The following is a 23,366-nucleotide window of genomic DNA, read 5'->3' on the forward strand; positions in this document are numbered from 1 at the left end:
ATCATCGCAGGCACTGACAAAGCAGCCACCTAGACTACATCCACGAGTGGGGGTTACCCTTGTTAAAAGGATCGAGAAAGATACAGAGGGGGAGAGTCAAAATGTGTTAGAATTTCTGATACCTCAGACGCCTTTGCTTTCTTAGAACCCTCATCTGCCAATATTCCAAACAGAGATGCCCTTTTGGTAATGTTTCTTGGTGAAGACAATAAAGTGAAGGTCTTTAAAAGCTGCTTTTCAGAAAAAGGTTACGAATATTCCCTTTTGTGATCAATGCTTGTTTATTTTCCTTCTGTGTCCCATAACTCAATTATGCTAGAAGGCTTTTCTGCAGTTAAGACCTTGCTTCTTGGCTGCAGGAGCAATATTTTTCCTTAAATTTTCATGTAAATGTTTGATTTCCTTTCAAGAAGTTTTATATGTATATATTTCAGATCCTTTGCAAATGGAGACTAATAGAGAAAACATTTTGAAGGTAACATATTTCATTTAGATGGATATTTGATCTTAAGGGGCTAAGTGAAAATCTGGAGTCACTATATTAGAATTGATTTGGCAACGTTATGTTATTTTTTTAATTTGAAGTTCCATTTATTTGTGAATTTCTTTTCTCCTTCTCATAATGTGGGCTAGAATACTGATGGCAGTTACTTTTGAATGATGTCCTAGGACTATGGATTACGAGGGGCTGCTGAAAAGGCCTCAGCCCAACCAAGAAAAGAATGACGTGAAGCCATGAAACTTACAAGTAATTCCACGTCATTCTCTTCTTGGTTGGGCTGAGGCCTTTTTGCAAAGAGTTGAAGCCTTGCTGCAAGGCTTTATCCTGACTATTTCAAGAAGACATTGAATGTTTGAGTGTTTGGAACGCCATTGGTAGATGACTACACCAAAGTGTAAGTGTTTAGCCATTCGCGAAGTAGGTTACATATGTATTATTTTCCACAATAAAGTTCAGATATTGAAGGTTCATTTAGCATAAAGTGCCTTTTTATCATTATTTGATGACAGGAGAATGCTTTTCTATTGTTTTGTGGTTGTAGCAGTGTATTAGTGGGGTTCTAAGGCTCTGACCCCACTTGTTAATAATAAACATATTGGAGACTCTAAGGCAGGGGTGTCAAAAGTCCCTCCTCGAGGGCCGCAATCCAGTCGGGTTTTCAGGATTTCCCCAGTGAATATGCATGAGATCTATTTGCATGCACTGCTTTCATTGTATGCTAATAGATCTCGGGCATATTCATTGGGGAAATCCTGAAAACCCGACTGAATTGCGGCCCTCGAGGAGGGACTTTGACACCCCTGCTCTAGGGGCACATTCTGTAAAGGACGTCTAAAAAAGTTAGGTATCATTTAGACATCCAGCATGATTCTCTTAAACATAGACTCACAATAGTGCTCAGCGGCACTCAGTGAATTTAAGCAAGTCTATATAGTTAGGCGTGCTTTATAGAATTGCAACATCTATAATATTATCGTGTTTTAGCGTTATGACATCATTGGAGTGGCGATTTTATGCTGGTGTTTTTTACATTAAAATAGTATGCAGCAAAATGGCACGCAGAAGGCAGCCCAATCTTATTTATTTATCTTTTAATTATTTATATACCACTTACATCCTAAGTGGGTTTTTACATCTGGTTACTTTCCTGTATTTCTTCTCTGTCCTGGTGGGCTCAAGGGTATTAAGTGACTTGCCCAGGGTCATAAGGAGCAGTGAAGGATTTGAATCCACAACCTCGGGGTACTGAGGCTGTAGCTCTAACCACTGCACCACACACCCTCTGATATTAAAGTACATGTCAATTCAAAAGCCAAGCTTATATCATCTTGATTCGTAAGCCGTCTTTTCTCTAGGATAAATATCAAACATGTACCTTCAACACTTGTCCAGTTCCTCTTTTGGCCTCTGTGTTCCTCAATCAAAGCACATGAAAAATATTTATATGTATTGCTTACTAAACCTTCTATTTTTTGGGTGTAAAGAGGACTCCTCTTTGATAATAATGGAAAATGAAGTTTAATAATGCATTACTCAAGCGAAGCACATGATAAAATGTTTCTCTAAAAGCGAGCTTTGCCTTGTTTCCTTTGCGATATGAGATCGGTTCTGCTTTAATGTATGCACTGGATAATAAAGGTTTTCATGGCGTATATTATTCAACACATTTAATCAGATGCATTTGTAGGATATTTGAATGTATAAATGGAATCTGCTAACCCATAATTTGTGGCATCTACTTTAATAGCATCAGGAATTTCCCATTCTTAATGTTTTGCAAAAAAAAGTCTTACAGATATTTACATCTAATTAACTGCAATTATATATTACTTTACATTACATTACAGATTTCTATTCCGCCATTACCTTTCGGTTCAAAGTGGATTACAAAAAGAGTTATGGAAGAAGGGTTACAACGTTAGATCAGAGAAGATTTCCAAGAGAGGGAAAAGTAGGATCTGGGGTTAGGGAGGGGATGGTAAGAGGGGGGTTAAGCTTTATCATGGTATTAAGCTTTATTAAGGGATTTCTTGAAGAGTATAGTTTTTATTTCCTTTCTGAACATCTTGTAGTCTGGGCTTGTTGTCAATAGGTTGGAGACTTGGTTGTCTATCTTCGCTGCCTGAGTGGCCAGTAGTCCTTTGTATAGTTTTTTCCGTTTTACTTCTTTGATTGGGGGGTAAGTGAATGGGGTGTGTGTACCAATTACAATATTTTCAATATCTATGCAATTTCTGATGTAAGCACACAACCTCAGTTGTATGCCTATGTAAGAAATGTGAATGTTGTTACTAGAAGTCACCTTGAAACTCATCTTTTAGGATTAATGATGGTTATAGAAGTGAAAGATTCGTTTATTTGGCAACGTGGATGCATATGGAGCAGAAAGCTGTGAACACTAGTTTAAACTTCTACTATAGTGATGCTCAAAACTCTGGAACCACTTGTGAATTTTGCATTCTTTCAACTTTCTGTCCTTTAATTTAATTTTAATTTTTTTTTAGTTGGCCCAATAGATTTGTCTGTGTACCACATTATAAGAGATGCATTTGACTATTAGAATCAACTTTTTAAGATCACTTATTTCTAATTTTACAATTTTGTTGATATTGGAACAGAGCTACTATAACTATTACAGATCATGCTTCAGAACTGGATCAAGACTGTCCAATCGGAACACGTTATTTCTGACCAATCGGGAGGCTGCTTATGTCAGCCAATCACAGTCCATAACATAAGAACATAAGCATCGCCTCTGCCGAGTCAGACCACAGGTCCATCATGCCCAGCAGTCCGTTCCCGCGGCGGCCCCCCAGGTCAATGACCTCTAAGTTATCTATTATTTAAAACATTTTGCCTGTATAGTATTCCTCTAATTATACCCTTCAATCCCCTTTCCTTCAAGAACTCATCCAATCCCATTTTGAAACCCAAAATCGTACTCTGCTCTACCACCTCTTCTGGAAGCGAGTTCCAGGTGTCCACCACCCTCTGAGTGAAGAAGAACTTCCTAGCATTTGTTCTGAATCTGTCTCCCTTCAATTTTTTTGAGTGCCCTCTAGTTTTTGTTGCCCCCGCCATTCTGAAGAATCTGTCCCTCTCTACCTTCTCTATACCCTTCATAATCTTGTAAGTTTCTATCATATCCCCTCTAAGTCTCCACTTTTCCAGGCAAAAGAGCCCCAGCTTCTCCAGCCTCTCAGCATATGGAAGGTTCTCCATGCCCTTTATCATTTTTGTTGCTCTTCTCTGGACCCTCTCGAGTATCGTTCTGGTGGTGATATCTTTTTTGATAATGCCCAACATTCTGTTCGCCTTTTTTGAGGCCGCTGCGCATTGTGCTGCTGGTTTCATTGTTTTATCCACCAAAACCTCCAAGTCTTTTTCTAGGTTACCTTCCCCCAATATCGTCCCCCCATCGTGTAGTTGTACATCGGGTTTCCTTTCCCTATGTGCATGACTTTACATTTCTCTACATTGAAGCTCATCTGCCATTTATTTGTCCACTCACTCAGTTTGTTCAGGTCCCTTTGAAGTAATTTACATTCCTCAACAGATCTAACCGTACCGGAGAGTTTAGGTAACAGGGCAGCATGGGATTTTGGGGTTTCATACACTTTCTGCATCAACCATGAACAAGACTCGGAACCTGATAGAGGAGCATGTTTGTGTGTCACTGAGTGAGGAATGATTTTTGTGCCACCAGATCGCCAGCAAATTCGGCTGCAGTCACCGTGCAGTAGTAAAGCATGTCAAGACCCTACACTTCGACGCATTTCATTGACCAGTCGAAAGTTGGCCTCTCCTCAGCTACTTCGTGAATGTCATGTCAGTGTCGGGTCATCATCGGTTTGTCGCTGGTGCCTCCAGTTTGGTCTGCACCCCTTCCCTCGTACCTCTTTAATGTTCCAGGCATGAGCAACATCACCAAATTGCTGCCTCCGTCGGCTCTCCCTCTGATGTCACTTCCTAGACGCAGGTCCAGGAAGTGACGTCGGAGGAAGAGTCGATACTGGCACAACGGCAGGTTGAGGTTGCTGTTTGTGCTGGGAATGTTAGAGGTATTGGGGGGGGCGGCGGGTATGGCGGACAGGAGTACGGGTGCCAGCGCTCCCACCGAGATAGCACCGGGGCAGACCCCCACCCCCTCTTACTACAACACTGCATAGGAGAAAGGTGGGGGAAATATAAAGAACTAGAGGTAGGGGAGTAAAGAGGGAATGACAACAGATATGTGTGCTTTACAAGATGTCAGGGTAGGTCATAAACATAGGCCCTCTTGGTACGCCATGCTTTTTAGCATGCGCTAAATCAACGTGTGCGCTAACTGCTAACGCGTCCATAGGATAACATGCATGCACTAGCGTTTAGCACGTAATTAGCGCACGCTAAAAAACATGGCGCACCTTAGTAAAAGAGAGGGGTAGTTTAAAAAAAAAAAGTGTATATTTATAATTATAGCTGTGCATTTGAAATGGCATTATTTTCTTTTAATGGCATGGCATTTGTATCTTGTACAGAAATGATAATTGAGATTATTCAGATGCGTCCAAAACATTAGCTGGTTATAACTGTACAGATCAGCCACCCATTGTCTGGAAGGATTTATGCCCATCCGGCAGAGATGTGACGAGCATTTCTCTTGTGAATTAAGTCCCGCAGTTCTCTTGTAAAGCAAGTTCAGTTGAACTGACTTCCAGGAGGAGCAGATCAGGGCTGTGAAAGATGAGTTCATTTTAAAGGCCATGCACTTTGTAAAAAAAGAAATAATTACTCTTTAGAATAAACGGCTACGTTAATTGTAGCTGGTGAGTTATGGAAAGGAACAATTTCCTTAATTCCATTATGTAGAGTTCTAAAGTATCATCCACACTAGTTCTGGGGAAATCTGAAGTCTTTTTTTTAAAGTTGTGTTGATTATTATATAGATGTGGTAATGCAGGAGCTTTCAAAATCTCACCTGCCATCTCAGGACGGTCTCGTTTGAAAGATATCACAGACCACAAAGGCTCCACTTCCAGTAAAACCTTGGTTTACGAGCATAATTCGTTCCAAAAATATGCCTGTAATCCAAAACACTCGTACGTCAAAGTGAATTTCCCCATAAGAAATAAAGGAAACTCAGATGATTCGTTCCACAACCGCAAAACTTTTATACAAAATACTATACATATTTGTATTGCAAGACCTTGCTCGTTTAGAACAGTTATTACACTCTTGAAGCGTCAGAGAGAGAAGAACCATCGGCTCAGTTGTGATGAGGTGACGTGTTTATACTGTATGTACTCGTATTGCAAGGCTTTGCTCGTTTAGAACAGTCACTACACTCCCGCAGCATCAGAGAGAGAATCATCGGCTCAGTTGTGATGATGTGAAGCGTGTATGCTGTATGTACTTGTATTGCAAGATATTGCTTGTATATCAAGTTAAAATTTAACAATGTTTTGCTTGTCTTGCAAAACACTTGCAAACCAAGTTACTTGCAATCCAAGGTTTTACTGTCATTCCATTTACACGTTTCATAGAATGATTACCAGGGAGCAACAATAGAAAGGCAGGTTTCTGTGGTCTGTGGGCAAAGGCACTGCAACTTACATGGAGAAATGACATTAATGTGTAAAACCGGCTTCTGCATGGAACTGCAACGTACAAAAAAGGCCTTCTAGCACAATCTAGCCCAGGGGTAAGGAACTCCGGTCCTCGAGAGCCGTATTCCAGTCTGGTTTTCAGGATTTCCCCAATGAATATGCATGAGATCTATTTGCATGCACTGCTTTCAATGCATATTCATTGGGGAAATCCTGAAAACCCGACTGGAATACGGCTCTCGAGGACCGGAGTTCCCTACCCCTGATTTAGCCGATCTTCAATAACTTGAACAAAAAAGATATAGCTTTGTATTGTGTTTCAAGATGATCACACAGTACACACTTTACATTATATTACATTAGTGACTTCTATTCCGCCTGTACCTTGCAGTTCTAAGCGTAGCCGGACATTTCCAGGAAGTTACAATTTACAGTATAAGATTGCTGGACATTTCCAGGAAGTTGTCATTTAGAGGACGCTTATACAGTGGATGCAGGGGAATTACAGATTAGGGGAGTTGAATAGTAAGGCAAAGGGGAGAGTTAGGATCACTAGAAGGGAAGAAGAGGTTTAGGGTTGGTTAGGGAAGGGAGAAGGTTAGCTGGTAGTTTACGTGGAGAGGGGAGGAAGCGAGGGGGGGATAAGAAGGTTGTATAGTTTTTTTGAAAAGCAGAGTTTTAATTTCTTTTCGGAATGATTTAAAGTCACTTGTAGTTGTCAGCAGGTTGAAGATGGAAGTGATGGCAGGTGATGATTAATGGAACTCGCTGTATTCCTGGCCCTTAATCCACCGATTTTTTTTAATTTTTTTTTTTTAAGATGTGTTCAAAACCTGTAGTCAGAAGACGACATTGTAGCAATTCTTTTATTCAAAAGCAAACAAAATTACACATGGCCTCAAGTGGTTGAGTTGGCCAAGAAACATAGATCTTTGGCCTCCAGCCTCACACCATCGGATACAGCGTTCTTCGTAAAATGAGGCGCTGCTATTTTCTTTATCTGCTTAATAATGAAGTGTTGTTTTGATGAATGCTTAATAATGCATAAATCCGGTTTCGTTGAGGCAGAGTGGGTGTCAGACAAGCTGCTGATTGAATCTGTGGGAGTTACAACAAGGCTATTTAAAATAATTTCTAAAGCTTATGCATAAATGATGCTGGCTCCTGAGCGGGAAATTTTTGTTCTTCTGGTGACAGACTGTCAATGCCATTTTTCAGGGACACCTTAAAGGCCATATGGATCAAGCACTTTCCCACTGCTGCCTGGGATAATTCCGTACATCTGACCAAGCTGAAATATTCCTTTGGGAATGATGTGTCGTAGGGCAGTGTTTTTCAATGCAAGGCCCGGTGACCTCTGAGGTGGCCTCCATTGTCTTTCTGTTTTCTTTTTTGGCTAATTCGTCTCTCCACATAGCACCTTCCCCCCAATTTATAGCACATTTATAGAATTTGGGGGTAGTTCGCATCATCCCAGTACCTAACTAACTATTTAGAATACTATCAATTACATAAATCTATAATGGGGCCTAAGCGCTATTCTACAGATATCCATTGAACTTCCAGAGCACTGTTTGCAAAGGGGACATATAATACACAGTAATTGAACATGGGTAGGACATAGACGAGACTCCTACATACGCATGTAACTTACAAATTACAGCTCTATGGCTAGTGTATGTGTGAGTGCCTAACTTTTTGGCATTTTGAGAGCCTGTTATACAAGAATTCTATGGAACAAGAAGAAAGCAGACAAAAGAACCAACCAGTGGCTGAAAAGTCAATCAAAATGTATTAAAAGCAGCTGCCTGTATCAGAGGCACATTTGATCTTACATAAAAATAGCCATCCTGGGTCATCCAATGGTCCATCAAGCCTGGTATCCCATTTTTTACAATGGCCAATACATGCCACAAACATCTGGCTCAATCCAAATAGTAACAACATTCCATACTACTAATCCCAAGGCAAACGGTGGCTTCCCTCATGTCTATATCAATAGCAGAGTAAGCACTTTTCCTCCAAAAATTGTCCAAACCTTTCTTAACCCCAGATACGCTAACTGCTGTTACCACATCCTCGTGCAACTGTTCTTTGAGTGAAAAAATATTTCCTCCTATTTGTTTTTTTTAAGTATTTCCATGTAATTTCATTGAGCATCCCTTGGCCTTTGTACTTTTAGAAAGAGTGAAAAATCGATTTCACTTTTACCCATTCTTTACACTCGGGGTTTTGTAGACCTCAATCATATCCCCCCCACCCCCCTAATCATCTCTTTTCTGAAGAGCCATAATCTCATCAGCTTTTTCTCATATGGTTCTTTGAACCTTTTCTAATTCTGACCAGAACTGAACGCAGTACTCGAGGACATATAAAGCACCTAAAAATGCTAAAACAAAATAAACCTGCATGCAATAAAATTATGATAATCCGGAGTGCATATTTGCAAGAGGGACACACACAGCAGTGGAACATGGGCGTGGTTCCATTTACGCACACACTAACCACAGAGCTGTATCTGTAAGTTATACGTGTGAATTTCTTTATTTTTGATATACCATTTATCATACAGGCATCTAAACAGTTTACAATAAAATGCAATATATATAAAAAAAATTATTTTATATATATGTATGTATGTGTGTATATATTCATTGGGGAAATCCTGAAAACCTGACTGGATTCCGGCCCTCGGGGACCGTAGTTGCCCACCTCTTATCTAGAGGGTATTTGTATGTTTCCGTCACTAATGATACGACACAAACTGGTACCTTGGTATCAGCTTTCCAGTGAGGATATCGTGTCTATTTTTTGTTAATATACAACTCTCTTCTTTAATGTTAGGGGGCTAAATAATCCAATTAAAAGGAAAAAGATCTTATTGTACTGTAAACAGAAATGAGCTCAGGTGGTCTTTTTCCGAGAGACTATACTAAGTGCTCACGAATCCATTAAACTTAAGAGAGATTGGGTCTCCCATTGTTTCGACATAGCAGCTCAATCTGGTAAATGCGGGGTAGCCATCCTACAGCCTCAGTTTATCCATAATGTCTCATTCATTTGATAGTAAAGGTAGGTGGGCGGTGGTCACTGCTCAGATTGCCCTGCAAACTATTTCCTTTATAAATGCTTATGGGCCTAACACTGCAGAGGTTTTTTTTTTTGAGTTCTCGCATTTCTTTCTTCCATCCACTACTGTTATATTAGGAGGGAACTGTTCCTTTAAGTCTAATGCAGGGGATTTTGTGTCGCAGTGGTTAGAGCTACAACTTCAGCACCCTGAGGTTGTGGATTCAAATCCCACGCTGCTCCTTGTGACCCTGGGCAAGTCGCTTAATCCCCCATTGCACCAGGGACATTAGATAGAGTGTGAGCCCACCGGGACAGATAGGGAAATATGCTTGAGTACCTGAGTGTAACCACTTAGGTTATAAGTGGTATATTAATTAATTTAAAAATTTAAAAATATTCCAGTCCTCAAGAGCCACAGGCAGGTCAGGTTTTCAGGATATCCACAATGAATATGTATGAGATGGATTTGCATATATTGTCTCCTTGAGATGCAAATCTATCTGATGCATATTTATTGTGGATATCTTTAAAACTTGACCTGCCTTTGGCTCTCGAGGACCAGAATTGCCTACTCCTGGTCTAGTGGATCGCAGATCTAAGGTCCACTATAGACTGCCTAAGACCCATAAATTTTATTAGACATTGTGAAAAATCATGGTCTAAATCAGGGATCTCAAAGTCCCTCCTTGAGGGCCGCAATCCAGTTGGGTTTTCAGGATTTCCCCAATGAATATGCATTGAAAGCAGTGCATGCACATAGATCTCATGCATATTCATTGGGGAAATCCTGAAAACCCGACTGGATTTGGAGGGACTTTAGAGACCCCTGTTCTAGATCAAGGGTGGGCAACTCTGGTCCTCGAGGGCCGCAATCCAGTTGGGTTTTCAGGATTTCCCCAATGAATATGCATTGAAAGCAGTGCATGCACATAGATCTCATGCATATTCATTGGGGAAATCCTGAAGACCTGACTGGATTGCAGCCCTCAAGGAGGGACTTGAGACCCCTGGTCTAAATGATATCATCCCACTGAATTGGATTATATGTTCTACTCAAACCCCCTCTCCTCTTCTATGCGACTGGACTATTTTTAAATTAATAAATCTTTAGTAGGTTCAGTACAAATTCATCTATTGCGTCTTTCCCCATTTCGTATCACTCTGGAGTAATCATTCAAGTAGATATACAATTTTCCCCTACTCCTTTTTGTCTATGGTGGTTAGAAGATCCACAAATTCTGCAGAAGATTCCCTTATAAACAGAGACGTTTTTTCCAAATTAATGGTATGGGTGATATCCCTTTCCATGTGGTTTGGAATACATTTAAGGCGTATTTGCGGGGTGAGATCATTGCATACTCTGCCCAAATTGTACCCCGACACTGAAAGGGGATTTAATTGAGTAGAATAAATATCAAAGGGCAACCAGCAATTTTCGCAACATCAAAATCAACCAATCGCCGATCGTTTTGAAACTGGCGAGCTCTAAGGGATTTGGGCAATTTTGAAAACTACGTTCTATGCTTGGCTTCCCGAAGTAGCATCCGCGAAACACGGCTCGTGTTGCGGTCGGGGTTTACTTGCAGCAAGATAAGTTGCGCTATTATAAGTCTGGGTTTGCATTTATAGCCTTTTTCAGAATGTGAAGCCCCTCTGGCCTATGATTACAACCGTATGTACCATTTACCGCGTGGTTGCTCTGTGAATGAACATTCTATGAGCACATGAAGATTTATTGCAGGAGCCTGCGTACTTTATATCCTGTGCAAGCGTATCATATCTTTGGGGATTGTTTTTGATGCGGTGACAAATGATACCCCTGGCAACACCTAGACACCACCTGTGTAAAAGTGCTGATGCTCCTCTTGGAACACGCTCCTCTCCGACATGCATGCACCCCGTGGCATTTTTCAAGAGCCATTTTCGGCCCGCGAAACCTGTTTTAAAACAGGGAAGCGGCTTTATAAAATTCTCCTCAAATTGTCTGAACGTATGCGCAGCCTCCGAAATGAGCCCTGTGAGTAGCTTGGTCCATTACTAAAAGTATGCTTACCAGCCAGTCTCCCGCTGAGAACTTCAGTATGGCTGACCCGATGACTGATTTCCTCATTTCTATGGCGATTTCTATTTTTAGTGTTTTATCTTTTCACAGCCTGCGCGGCTGCAGTGGAGAAGCAATGCTGAAATGTGAGCAGGTGTCGGGGGCTGCACGGCATCCTTGCTTCTAAGCACTGAAAGCTGTCAGCCAAGGAGATTGGTGTTACAAATTTGTCTAATTTTCATGTTGCCATATTTTTTGAAGAAAGGAAAAGCAACTCGAAGGACTGTGCACAAGTTCAAATCCAAAAGAAGGTGTGTATGATGAAAGAAGGGTGAAAGCGTTCGTTATACACCTGTGTGGTTACAATCAAAGCAGTTATTACATATTATATACATATTTTGACTTGGGGCAAGGGTGGGTTAGGTCAGTGGTTCCCAATCCTGTCCTAGAGGACCACCAGGCCAGTCAGGTTTTCGGGATAGTCCTAATGAACATGCATGGAGCAGATTTGCATGCCTGGCACCTCCATTAAATGCAGATCTCTTATGAATATTCATTAGGGCTAGCCTGAAAACCTGACTGGCCTGGTGGTCCTCCAGGACAGGGTTGGGAACCACTGGGTTAGGTGACTTGCCCATAGTCACAAGGCACTGCGGTGAGAATTGAACCTTGTCCAGTGGCGTAGCGAGTTAGGTGGCACCCCCCCCACCCCCTCCTCTCCACCCCTCTGCTCCTTCAACGCTAACCCCGTCTCCTCTCCGCTGCCCCACACGCCACATTCACGCCCTCCCTTCCTACCCCGTATCTCTTTAAACCTTTGCCAGCACGAGCAACTTCTCCTGCTTCTTGCACTGGTGTTGGCATTGTCTCTGATGTCACTTCCTGACCCCATGACCCGGAAGTGATTTCAGAGGGAGCCAGGCCAGCGCAAGCAGCAGGCCAGAGTAGTTGCTCACGCTGGCAAAGATTTTAAAGGGGACTGGGGGTGGGGAAGTGAGGGTGTGAGCGTGGCATGGGGGGAGGGGTGGCCTTGCCCCTCCCTCTCTTACTACACCATTGACCTTGTCTTCCTGCTTCTCAGGCTATGGCACGAAACATTAGGACAGCCACCTGGCTCTGTACCTTAAGGAAAAGGTTAATCTTTCGCTCCATGCCCTGACTGGATGTTTAATAGGAATTTCGGATGGATTCAGGCCCCTAATGCATTTCTCTCCTGCAGGAACTATATTCATTTGAATGTAATTATTCGCCTGCCTAAATACCAGGTTGCGGTGAGTTACTTTGAAATACAGCACATTAGGGCTTGTATTCCAGTTTTTCCAAGAAATGAGACTAAATTAATATTTGCAATGAGGCTGACATTTAAGTCCTGTCTCAGCTCAGTCTGTCCTATATAACACAGAGAGATCTGGAAATATTATTGAACATAACCTAAGAATTGCCAGACTGGTTCAGACAGAAAGTCCAACTAGCCCAGCATCCTGCGTTCAAATGTGACTATTTCAGGTCACAAATACCTTGAAAAATCCCCCAAAGAAGCCAGATTCCACTTATTAACTCTAGGGATAAGCAGTCGCTTTACTTCTGTCTACTTTAGGGGGTGGGGCCTGAGGAGTCTGAGCAAATCGGGGCCTTCCAGATAGCCACTTATGGCAGATTCAGTTGTCCTGTGTGCACTTGTCTGTGCGCGCATTCAGGGCGCAGTTGTTGTGCCAGTTATACAATACCTATCACCAGCTGGGTGTGAACATTTACGCCAGCGTTTGGCCGGCATAAATCCTTGTGCCTAAAGTTAGGTGCGAGAAGAACGCCAAGAGAGTGTTCTGTAAAAGGCACTCTTCACATGGCTCCGTTCACAGATCTTAGCACAGATCATAACGGTGCCTCACTTTGGAAGTCATTTACTGAATCTGGTCCTATGTGATGACATTCACCGATTGTCCAGCTTTTCTTACTGTAAACCACCTAGAACTACCATGGCTTTGGTGGTATATAAGAAATAAAATTGTTATTATTTTTATTATTTTGTTAAAACAAGTATGAAACAGCCCCCTCCAAAAAACAAAAAACAAAAATCGAGAAAGAAACCCAAACAAACTTAAAATGAGCCCTTGTTTTTGCTCTGCTCTTTGTAAAAAATCTAGGGTAGGATACAGCAAATGGCAGTCAATGTCGTTCGAAGAAGAACACCCTTTATAAAAATAGCAATTGGTGCTGATTTCACTGCTCACGTTTAGGCGTTAGGACATGGCGTACTGAAACCAGCAGTAATTCCTGGCACTCAATTTGGGTGCATATTACCGACATTCTATAACGGTGTCCATACATTTTAAGAATGCCTTTGACCTGCCCAAGCACCTCCCATGGCTACGCCCCTTTTGGATTGCGTGTAGTAAGACTCGCACCCAAATCCAATCGACACCCAATTACTGGCAATATAGGGCTCATTTTCAAAAAATTCAGACATCCTGATCTGCTGTAGTTTTTTTTTTTCTTTTGTGTTTTTACATTTAAATTTAATCGTATTCTTTTTAACTCGTTATATTTTAAAATATCTCACTTATCTTTAAAAATTGTCAGCTGGCGACTCTGTCCGACATGTTTCGTCCTTAGGCTTTTTATAAGCTGTCGCCCTTTTTGGTCATGTCCCACCGTTCTAACATTCAGCTGAAAAAAATTAGGTGTCTTAAGGTTGGACATCCTGAGGGCCAAGATGTCAATGTAAGCGATTTAAAAAAAAAAAAAAAATTGGGAGTCTAGCTCTTTCGAAAATGGAAATTTTCCCCATCCCGACTTTTGGACGTCTTGCGGGAAATGTCCAAAGTCGTACTTAGACGTCCTATTGAAAATGGCCTTCCATGGCTTGTTACCCAATTTAGTTGGGTCATCTCTTGGATGGCACCCAAACATCAGTGCCCAATTTGGGCACAATATACAGACTCTGGGGGCTAATGCGATTAGTCAACAAATCGCACTGTTTCTTAGAGATCTGACTATTTGAAGAAGGGGTCTGTGTTCTCTCAGAAACTTATCCCCTCTTCTACAAAACTGAATAGCCCGCGCTGCTCCCGTCGCTCATTGAGTTCCTGTGAGCGTCAGGAGCAGCACGGGTACATTCAGCGCGGCTCTTTGCGCTAAAAACCGCTAGCGCGGTTTCGTAGAAGAGGGGGTTGGCACAACCAATATTTTGAGAAAAATTCTCACAGATTGGCCAAAGAATAGGATGTCGGATCTCATGAAAAATATTATTGCTTATGAAATGTTTATTGAGAGGATTTTTTTGGATCGTATTTTGGGCCCTTACTTATATGTAAAGCTCCAAAGTTGGTTTTTTTGTATTTTTTTTTCTTTTATACTGGACAAATTTCTTATTTAGGGATGCATTTCTAACATGAGAAGGGGGCGATATATCTCGCCTACACACTCGGCGCGCAGTAATGAACAGCAACTGCTTTTAAGAAGCGTCATCTTCTCCTTTGTTTTCCCCCCTTGCCTTCTTGCCACTCTTAATTTATTTTATCTCGATGCATTTTTACTCTTACCTAACCCCTGATCCTTCTGTTTCTGTATATTTATGTCTTGTCTATTGAACATTAATTTTTTTATTCTCTTTCAAATTTTTAGTATGGTAAACCATCTAGGTATAAGTTGATAGATGGTATATCACGACTTTATAAAAATAAATAGAATCTTTGGTGTCTGCCATTTCCTTATCAGATAAGATAATTGCTCTGAATGTACATAAACCAGGTAGATTAATTATTCCTACCAGAGGAAGCTCCATTTTATACTGGCCACTCTGGTCTTATCATACTGAGCAATCGGACATTCTGTGACATATCAGGGTGGCCAGCCATGCGTAAGAAGTGAGGAAACATTTGTTTAAGATCTGAGCCAACAGGATCTTCAGTGACAGGAAGTTCATTGTCTGGAGTCCTTCAATGCAACCTGTTTACAGGGCGAAGGGTTTTGGGCAAACCAGTTTGATGTATTTATCATGTAGGTTTGCTTTTGTAAGCCAGGTTTGAAGCGTTTTAAATATTGCAGCTAAATGTTTTCGATCACTTTGCTGAAAACAAAATAAGACGACCAAAAACACGGGAGGAAAAAAAAAGAAAGAGCAGAAAACAGTCCAATTTATTTTAACTTCCGGCATGCCAAACCAACATTCTGACAGGCTGAGCTGCTCATCACTGGCTCAGAGCAGCTCAGTGCTGGAGGACGATCAAGAGAATATGTGAAAACCTGGAAAGTGTTGTCATTGTAATGTAGCATGCTATGCCTTGTTTTCTTGTTTGAATATTTTCAATGCTATAATTGTCTAGTTGATTCATTCTTGCTGTACACTGCCTTGAGTGAATTCCTCAAAAGGCCTGTAAATAAATCCGACTACCGTATTTTCATGCAAATAACGCGCACCCGTATAAAACGCGCACACGGGTATAGCGCGCAGAAATCACGATGATATGTACAAAAACTTTGGTATACCGCGCTCACGGGTATACCGCGCATGCTGCCCGACGCTCCTTTCGCCCGCCCTGACTTTCCGTGCGCTGTCCCGACTCTCCGTTCACCCCCCCTGACTTCCATGCACTGTCCCCCCTTGAAGGTCTGTCCCCATCCTGAAAGCCTGATGCCCCCCCCGACGTCCGATACATCCCTCCCCCCAAAGGACCGCCGACTCCCCAACAATATCGGGCCAGGAGGGAGCCCAAATCCTCCTGGCCACGGCGACCCCCTAACCCCACCCCGCACTACATTACGGGCAGGAGGGATCCCAGGCCCTCCTGCCCTCGACGCAAACCCCCCTCCCCCCCAACGACCGCCCCCCCCAAGAACCTCCGACAGCCCCCCCAGCCGACCCGCGACCCCCCCACCCCCCTTCCCCGTACCTTTGGTAGTTGGCCGGACAGACGGGAGCCAAACCCGCCTGTCCGGCAGGCAGCCAAAGAAGGAATGAGGCCGGATTGGCCCATCCATCCTAAAGCTCCGCCTACTGGTGGGGCCTAAGGCGCGTGGGCCAATCAGAATAGGCCCTGGAGCCTTAGGTCCCACCTGGGGGCGCGGCCTGAGGCACATGGTCGGGTTGGGCCCATGTGCCTCAGGCCGCGCCCCCAGGTGGGACCTAAGGCTCCAGGGCCTATTCTGATTGGCCCACGCGCCTTAGGCCCCACCAGTAGGCGGAGCTTTAGGATGGATGGGCCAATCCGGCTTCATTCCTTCGTTGGCTGCCTGCCGGACAGGCGGGTTTGGCTCCCGTCTGTCCGGCCAACTACCAAAGGTATGGGGAAGGGGGGTGGGGGGGTCGTGGGGGTCGCCAGGGGGATCGCGGGTCGGCTGGGGGGCGGTCGGAGGTTCTTGGGGGGGACGGTCGTTGGGGGGGGAGGGGGGATTGCGTCGAGGGCAGGAGGGCCTGGGATCCCTCCTGCCCGTAATGTAGTGCGGGTTGGGGTTAGGGGGTCGCCGTGGCCAGGAGGGTTTGGGCTCCCTTCTGGCCCGATATTGTCGGGAAGTTGGCGGTCCTTCGGGGTGGGGGTGCGAGTGGTCCTGCCGGGGGGGGGGGGGGGGGATGTATCGGACGTCGGGGAGTCGGCCGGGCAAGAGGGCTTGGGCTCCCTCTTGCTCCGATCGTGGATGCGGGTGCGGGTGGGAGCGCGTGCGAGCGGTCGTTCGGGGTGGGGGTGCGAGCGGTCCTGTTGGGGGGGTGAATCGGGCGTCGGGCGGGGTGGGAACTATGTTTTAAAACTTTTGTATACCGCGCTCACGCATATAACGCGCGAGGGGTATGCGCGGTAGGTAAAAACGCGTATAACGCGCGCGTTATATGCGTGAAAATACGGTAAATAAGCGAAGGAAGTAATTCTGAGACATATAGGGGGAAACTCTATAAACTGGATGCCTCTAGGCTGCGAGAAAGGAGCTAATTTTATAACAAAAACTATCCCCTCCTTTGCTAATGCTTAGCGTGGGTTTTTAACACCGGCAGCGGCGGTAACTGCTCCGACGCTCATAGAATTCCTGTGAGCGTCCGAGCAGTTCCTGACGCTGCCGGCGCTAAAACCCACGCTACGTGTTAGTAAAGGGGGAGGGGGAGCTAGGCACCTAGAGGGGCATTTTCGATGGTGCATCCAAGCCTAACTCTGCAAGACATCCAAAAGTCAGGCAGCGAAACGTCCATTTTTTAAATCACTAGACGTCCAATTTTTTTTTTTACCTATATCAGTGGTCTTAAACTCAAACCCTTTGCAGGGCCACATTTTGGATTTGTCGATACTTGGAGGGCCTCAGAAAAAAAGAGTTAATGTCTTCTTAAAGAAATGACAGTTTTGCATGAGGTAAAACTCTTGACTAAGTTTTAATAATAATATTGTCATTTATAGCTAAAGAGACATATGATAAATAAACTGTTTTTTTTTACTTTTGTGATTATGATAAACATACTGAGGGCCTCAAAATAGGACCTGGCGAGCTGCATGTTGCCCACGGGCCGCGAGTTTGAGGCCACTGACCTATATGGACGTTATTCCTGTTTTAATTTTTTATTGAATTTATATAGACAGATGTGAACCAAATTAATATCATATAATATTTACTGAAGTCTGACAATAGTTATCTAAAAGTCTCCAAACCTTGTAAAATTTGATAAATTGCGCATTTTAACAGCAACCATCTTTTCATATTTCTTTACTAAGCAAACACCATTCCACCAAACACATTCAGGCAAAACTGAGTTATTTTTCCAGTTTGTTAATATTTGTTGTATCGCTGTCCCTAATAAAATATCTAGTAGCTTCCGATGTTTATAAGTCTAACTAAAAAAAGTCTTCAAAGACCAGCTAATTCAGAACACTGCGGCCAAGTTGATCTTCGCAAAACGCAAATTTGATCATGTTTCCCCACTTCTGTCCAAACTTCACTGGCTTCCAGTAATTTCCAGGGTTCATTTTAAATGCGCCTGCCTAGCTTTTAAGATCCTATACGGCATCATCCTCCCTCCCCTAATTCCACTATCTTGGAACTCCTCGAGTCCTGATACTACCAGGTCCACCCAGAAACTTAAACCATCCTTCCCCTCGCTAAAAGGTATCCTCTATGCGGGAAAATTGGGGAAATCTCTCCTCTTCAGAATCACAGGGCTTTGGAATAATCTTACTGCCCCACTACGGAATCTGGGCTCCTTCCAACTATTCCAAAAACACCTGAAAACTAGGCTATTCACAAAAATGTAATGCTGTCTTCCCCCCTATACTCAACCTCCAACCCCATTATGCTGTTCCTTCTTATATTAAGCTCTTGTAAACCATGCCGAGCTCTATAATTATGGAGAGGATGTGGTATATAAACTTAAGGTTTAGTTTAGTATATGGATGTTTTTGATCTAGGACTTCAAATTTTTTGGGCCATTTTTGAATACAAAAACGTCCAAGTTCAAATCATCTAACTCAAGCCCATTTGGATGTGGGAGGGTCCAGCATCTTAATGGATTGGCCAGACAGGGCAGTGAGGCACCTTAGAGGGCGCTTCTGTGAGCGTCACAAAAAAAAGGGTGCCAGGTACATATTTCACCAGAACCCCCTTTTAGCGTATGGTGAACCCTCCAAAACTCCCCCCAAACCTGCAATATCCACCTGTCTACCAACCCAATAGCCACTATGGCTGTGGCAATACATTGGCTGAGTTCACACTTTCCACAATAAATGTAGTTGGTAGATGGGAAATGAGCCTGGGTCCCCCCTCTCTATGGTTCAGGACACCACCCACAAGGCTAGTCTAGATATCTATCCCTTAATATCTAGAAGCTGGTATGTACTTTTTCATTTGCATCTTTAGGGGGTAGGGTGACAACTGAGGAGTGTGGGGGGAGGGGAGGGGGTGGTTGGGTACATGCTTTCATCCTTCTAGTGGTCATCTGCTAAGTTTGGGTATCTTTTTAGCACTTAGAAACTGAAAGATGTCTAACTCCGAAAGTCCAAATAACGCCCTGGACATCTTGAAAAAAGATTTCATTATATCTGCAAGATGTCCAAGTGCTAAGCTCACCCAAATCCCGCCTTTTACATGCTCCTTTAACTTTTAGATGTCCTGGAGGCTGAATGTCGCTCATGACGTCTAAAAACTTAGTTTCGAAAATAGGCACTTGCATGTTTTGGTGATTAAAATCTCCAAGTGCTGGTTTATGTCATTTTTTTGGACGTCTGCATTAAAAAAAACAAACCAAATGAACCCCCTAGATTTTAGTATAAGTCCAGGAACCTAAATACGGCATTTATGTAAGTCGAAATCCCACGTATGCTCTGCCTATTCTCCACCCCTGTGCAATTCCCTTGCAAATATGTGCTGTGTAAGTTAAGTGACAAACTCGCTTATACGTGTGATATGCAATTATACACATATATGCTAATATTCTAATCATTTAGACCAGTGCAATGCCTTTTTGTTGTGCAGGGGTTAAATTGTGGAACTCATTCGTGAGTCATAAGAACATAAGCAATGCCTCTGCTGGGTCAGACCTGAGGTCCATCGCGCCCAGCAGTCCACTCACGCGGCAGCCCAACAGGTCCAGGACCTGTGTAGTAAACCTCTATCTATACCCTTCCAGCAGAAAATTGTCCAATCCTTTCTTAAACCCCAAAACTGTATTCTGCCCTATAACGTCCTCTGGAAGCGCATTCCAGGTGTCCACCACACGTTGGGTAAAGAAGAACTTCCTAGCATTTGTTCCGAATCTGTCCCCTTTCAACTTTTCCGAATGCCCTCTTGTTTTTTTATTTTCTGAAAGTTTGAAGAATCCATTACGGAAATGTGGTGAAAGGTACATTTAGGAAATTACGATACTTAAAACACAATTATTTGAAAATGCCTTTTTCTAGCTATTCCTCATGACTGCTGATTATCGAGAACCTTTTCATAATTGTTTGTATATCCCCTTTTTTGGCTTTGATCTTTCTGTTGCTGATTTTCTGAGGATTTGCTCATTCATGTTTACATGTTTTTATTTATTTTTTTAACAAATTTATGTATGTAATACCATGTAAATCGTTTAGGCCTTAGAGGGTATAGAAATAAATTTACACATGCAATGGACCTATAATGTTAACTCCCAGTTTATAGAATTGCTCTATCATTGTAGGTTCCAAACTGGCAGGAAGTGAGCTCATACAGGAGAAAGGCAGTCTGGGAGATGAAGTGATGAAGTTTTCAGAACTTAGGCAGAGGTAATCAAGCACCTGGAACCAATTGGAAAGTGTTGTCCTTCCTACAATCAGGATGAAACAAAAGCCATCCTGATTGTAGGAAGGACAACATGATAGAACAAGAGGAATACTTGGAGAGGTGGGTACTAGGGGCTTAGTGATTTAACCCTGAAGTGAAGAAGAACTTGATGGAAGGAATTTTGCTACAGAGTTTTATTAAGGACTTAAGGAACAGATGGAAGGGCAGTGTGTTTGCTGTGAAAGGTCCTGAATATAAGCCATAGGAAAGTCTGAAATGTGTAACAACTGTAGACCAGTGGCAAGTATTCAGTTGATAGCTAAATTGGTCAAGTCAATAGTAGCAAGTCATCTAGAGATTTATTTTGATAAATGTAATATTCTGCATTCCAAACAATCTGGTTTTAGGACTCTTTTTTTTTTTTTATCCTCTATCTCTGAACGTCATATGACACTTGATCAAGGTAACTCTGCATTACTAATGCAAACGGATTGGTCTTTAGTATTTGATGTGGTTGATCATTGCAGAGGATGGAGGGCAAAGGAATAATGGCTATCGTATTAAAGTGGTTTTCAGGATTTTTGAGGAATCATTCATGCAGAGTAAATCATGGGTAGACGTCTTCTTGGCACACAGAATATAGATTTCCCCAAGGATCCCCTCTGTCTCCCATTTTTTAATCTTTTGAGTAATTTGCTTCATTCTTTAAAATGTATTCTATGAATATGCTGATGATGATATTCAAATTATGAGGGTAAATGCAAAATAACATTTAATGGCTTTAACAGAAGTAACTATGAGCAATTCACAAAGTCCCCATGCAAGATGATGCATTTGTTGTATCATTCAACTAGGTCCTACATTCCTGCAGAGAAGAAGTTTTCCAGCTGCTCCCAAAGTCAGGTGAGCACCACTTCCTTTACGTCATCATGCTTTTTCTTTTGCTCTCTGGGTTGCAATGATAATTCTCTCCAGAATACTCTGATCTTCTTAATACCTTCTCAGGAACTGGGTCACAACCTCTACATAACTGGATTCATTAATTTGATATACCACCCAACACCTGAGTTTCAAGGTGGTTTACAATAAAATAATACATATGTTGTACAATGCTACAATAAAACAAATAATATAATGAAAACATGTCATCCAAAAGTACTTTCAAAATCTAGGCAGTGAATTCCACAAGAAAGAGAGCATTTAGCTATGTTGGGCCTTCCTTGTGGAAGTCAATAAGTAGTTACTTGAAATTAAAAGGTTTTCCCTGCAATAATACCATGTCACAAATGCAGGATCAGGCTAGACAGCAACCATCTTTTGAAAAGAGAAATGCATAAAAGTTATCATAGTCAATTTTCTATTAACCTATTAAAAAAAAAAAATTCAGTAAGCTATTTGGGATCCCATCATGTGCAGACTTTCCTGTATCCCAAGTCATCATGCATTATGGCAGATCCAGAGCTGATATCCAAATTTGCAGCTAGTTGAGACACCATTATCCATTGGTCTTCTCTAATCAGGGCATCTGCTCCGAAAAATATGCTCTTGTGTGCACGATGTTGATGGACAACCAGAACGACCTTTGTCAGTTACTTCTGTTCTTCCCCCCTTAAACTTTTTTACCCACTCTTAGACGTTTCATTGATTCATGGGGTTATGTTCATATTGAGTCAATATCTGATGGTGAATTTCCGCATGTTTCACTCCCTCTGCCCGTTGTTCTTCGATGGTGCAATCTTGAAGCGTCTGTGTTTCTGACCTTGTGGCTGCCACACGACTAAAGGCCGAGCTCTGCACTGTGTGTAGATGAACTATCCAACAGGCTATGTACAAGTACATATGTTGCATTTCACTAACTCTGTTCTGGTTATCGCATAATTTAAAAATTGCCTTTAATTTTTGATTCACCCTCGTATCTTTCCAGAATCGTCTTCATTTGATGATCTTTGCTGTTTTGCCAATGATTGCTTTAATTTATCAATGGATGAGTGCAAATATGCTCAAATCAAATGTGGAAAAAGCTACTGTTTTGTGGGCAAGGGAGAAAAATTACCCTCCTCCATACCTGAATTTAAAGCTTGATGGAAACATTATATACCTTTGAAGAAAACTGTTTAGGGATTCTGTTAGAATCAGCTCTATGCAGTGAGCCCCAGATGTGTTGCATCTATGTCGTATGCTAAGTTATGTCATCATCAAATCCATTCTTATTTTTCAGTAGATGATTTACAAAAATGAGTCTATGCATTGGTTTCTTCTTTCATAGACTACTTTAATAGCTTATATAGGAATGTCATAGAACTCAGTATCTAGGTTGCATTTAATTCAAAATATGTCAGCCAGACTCATATTGAATAAACCAGAGTTTGAAAGGAATACTCCATTGTTGATCCATTGCTATCTATCGTACTAAGGCTTGGTGGAATGAGGCATTATGACATCACAATCTGAGCTCTAGAATGTTGCTACTTATGATTTTAAAGTGAGGCTTGTGCAGATGAGGACGGAGCTTGCAGGAATGGGGCAGGGACAGGAAAAGAACTCACCGGGATGGGACAGGAAAATGAGTTCCCGCGGGGATGTGGAAAAATTTGTCCCCGTGTCATTCTCTAGTCCTAGCCTTCTCTTTTGTCCCTACCTTCAAAAAGATAAACGGGACAGAGGTGGTCTATGTCATAAGGCATATGGGGACAGACTTAAAAGGTGGGAGAGAGATTTAAATACCTATGTGGCATAAATACGCATAAAGCAAGTCTCTATCAATTGAAAGGATACTCCAGAGTGAGAGGGCATAGGGATGATATAAGAGGTGAAAGGCTCAGGAGAAATCTAAGGTTACAGAAATGGTAGTAGATGCGTGGAATAGTCTCCCAGTGGAGATGGTGGAGTTAAAGACTGTGTCTGAATTCAAGAAAGCGCGGGACAGTATGTGAGATCTTGTAGGGAGAGC

At 42.4% G+C, this 23,366-nt stretch overlaps 1 long non-coding RNA gene across 1 annotated transcript in view; it reads left to right on the forward strand.

The window, feature by feature from the left end:
* LOC117348483 overlaps positions 1–21,317 on the forward strand; it is a 71,221-nt gene extending 49,904 nt beyond the window's left edge. Inside the window, exons 3-4 of the long non-coding RNA XR_004536998.1 lie at positions 20,334–20,418; positions 21,271–21,317. This is a non-coding gene — a long non-coding RNA (uncharacterized LOC117348483). The remainder of the gene's footprint in view (positions 1–20,333; positions 20,419–21,270) is intronic.
* Positions 21,318–23,366: the final 2,049 nt, after the last annotated feature.

Source organism: Geotrypetes seraphini, chromosome 14 (genome assembly GCF_902459505.1).
Source record: "Geotrypetes seraphini chromosome 14, aGeoSer1.1, whole genome shotgun sequence".
In the NCBI taxonomy this organism is placed as follows: domain Eukaryota; kingdom Metazoa; phylum Chordata; class Amphibia; order Gymnophiona; family Dermophiidae; genus Geotrypetes; species Geotrypetes seraphini.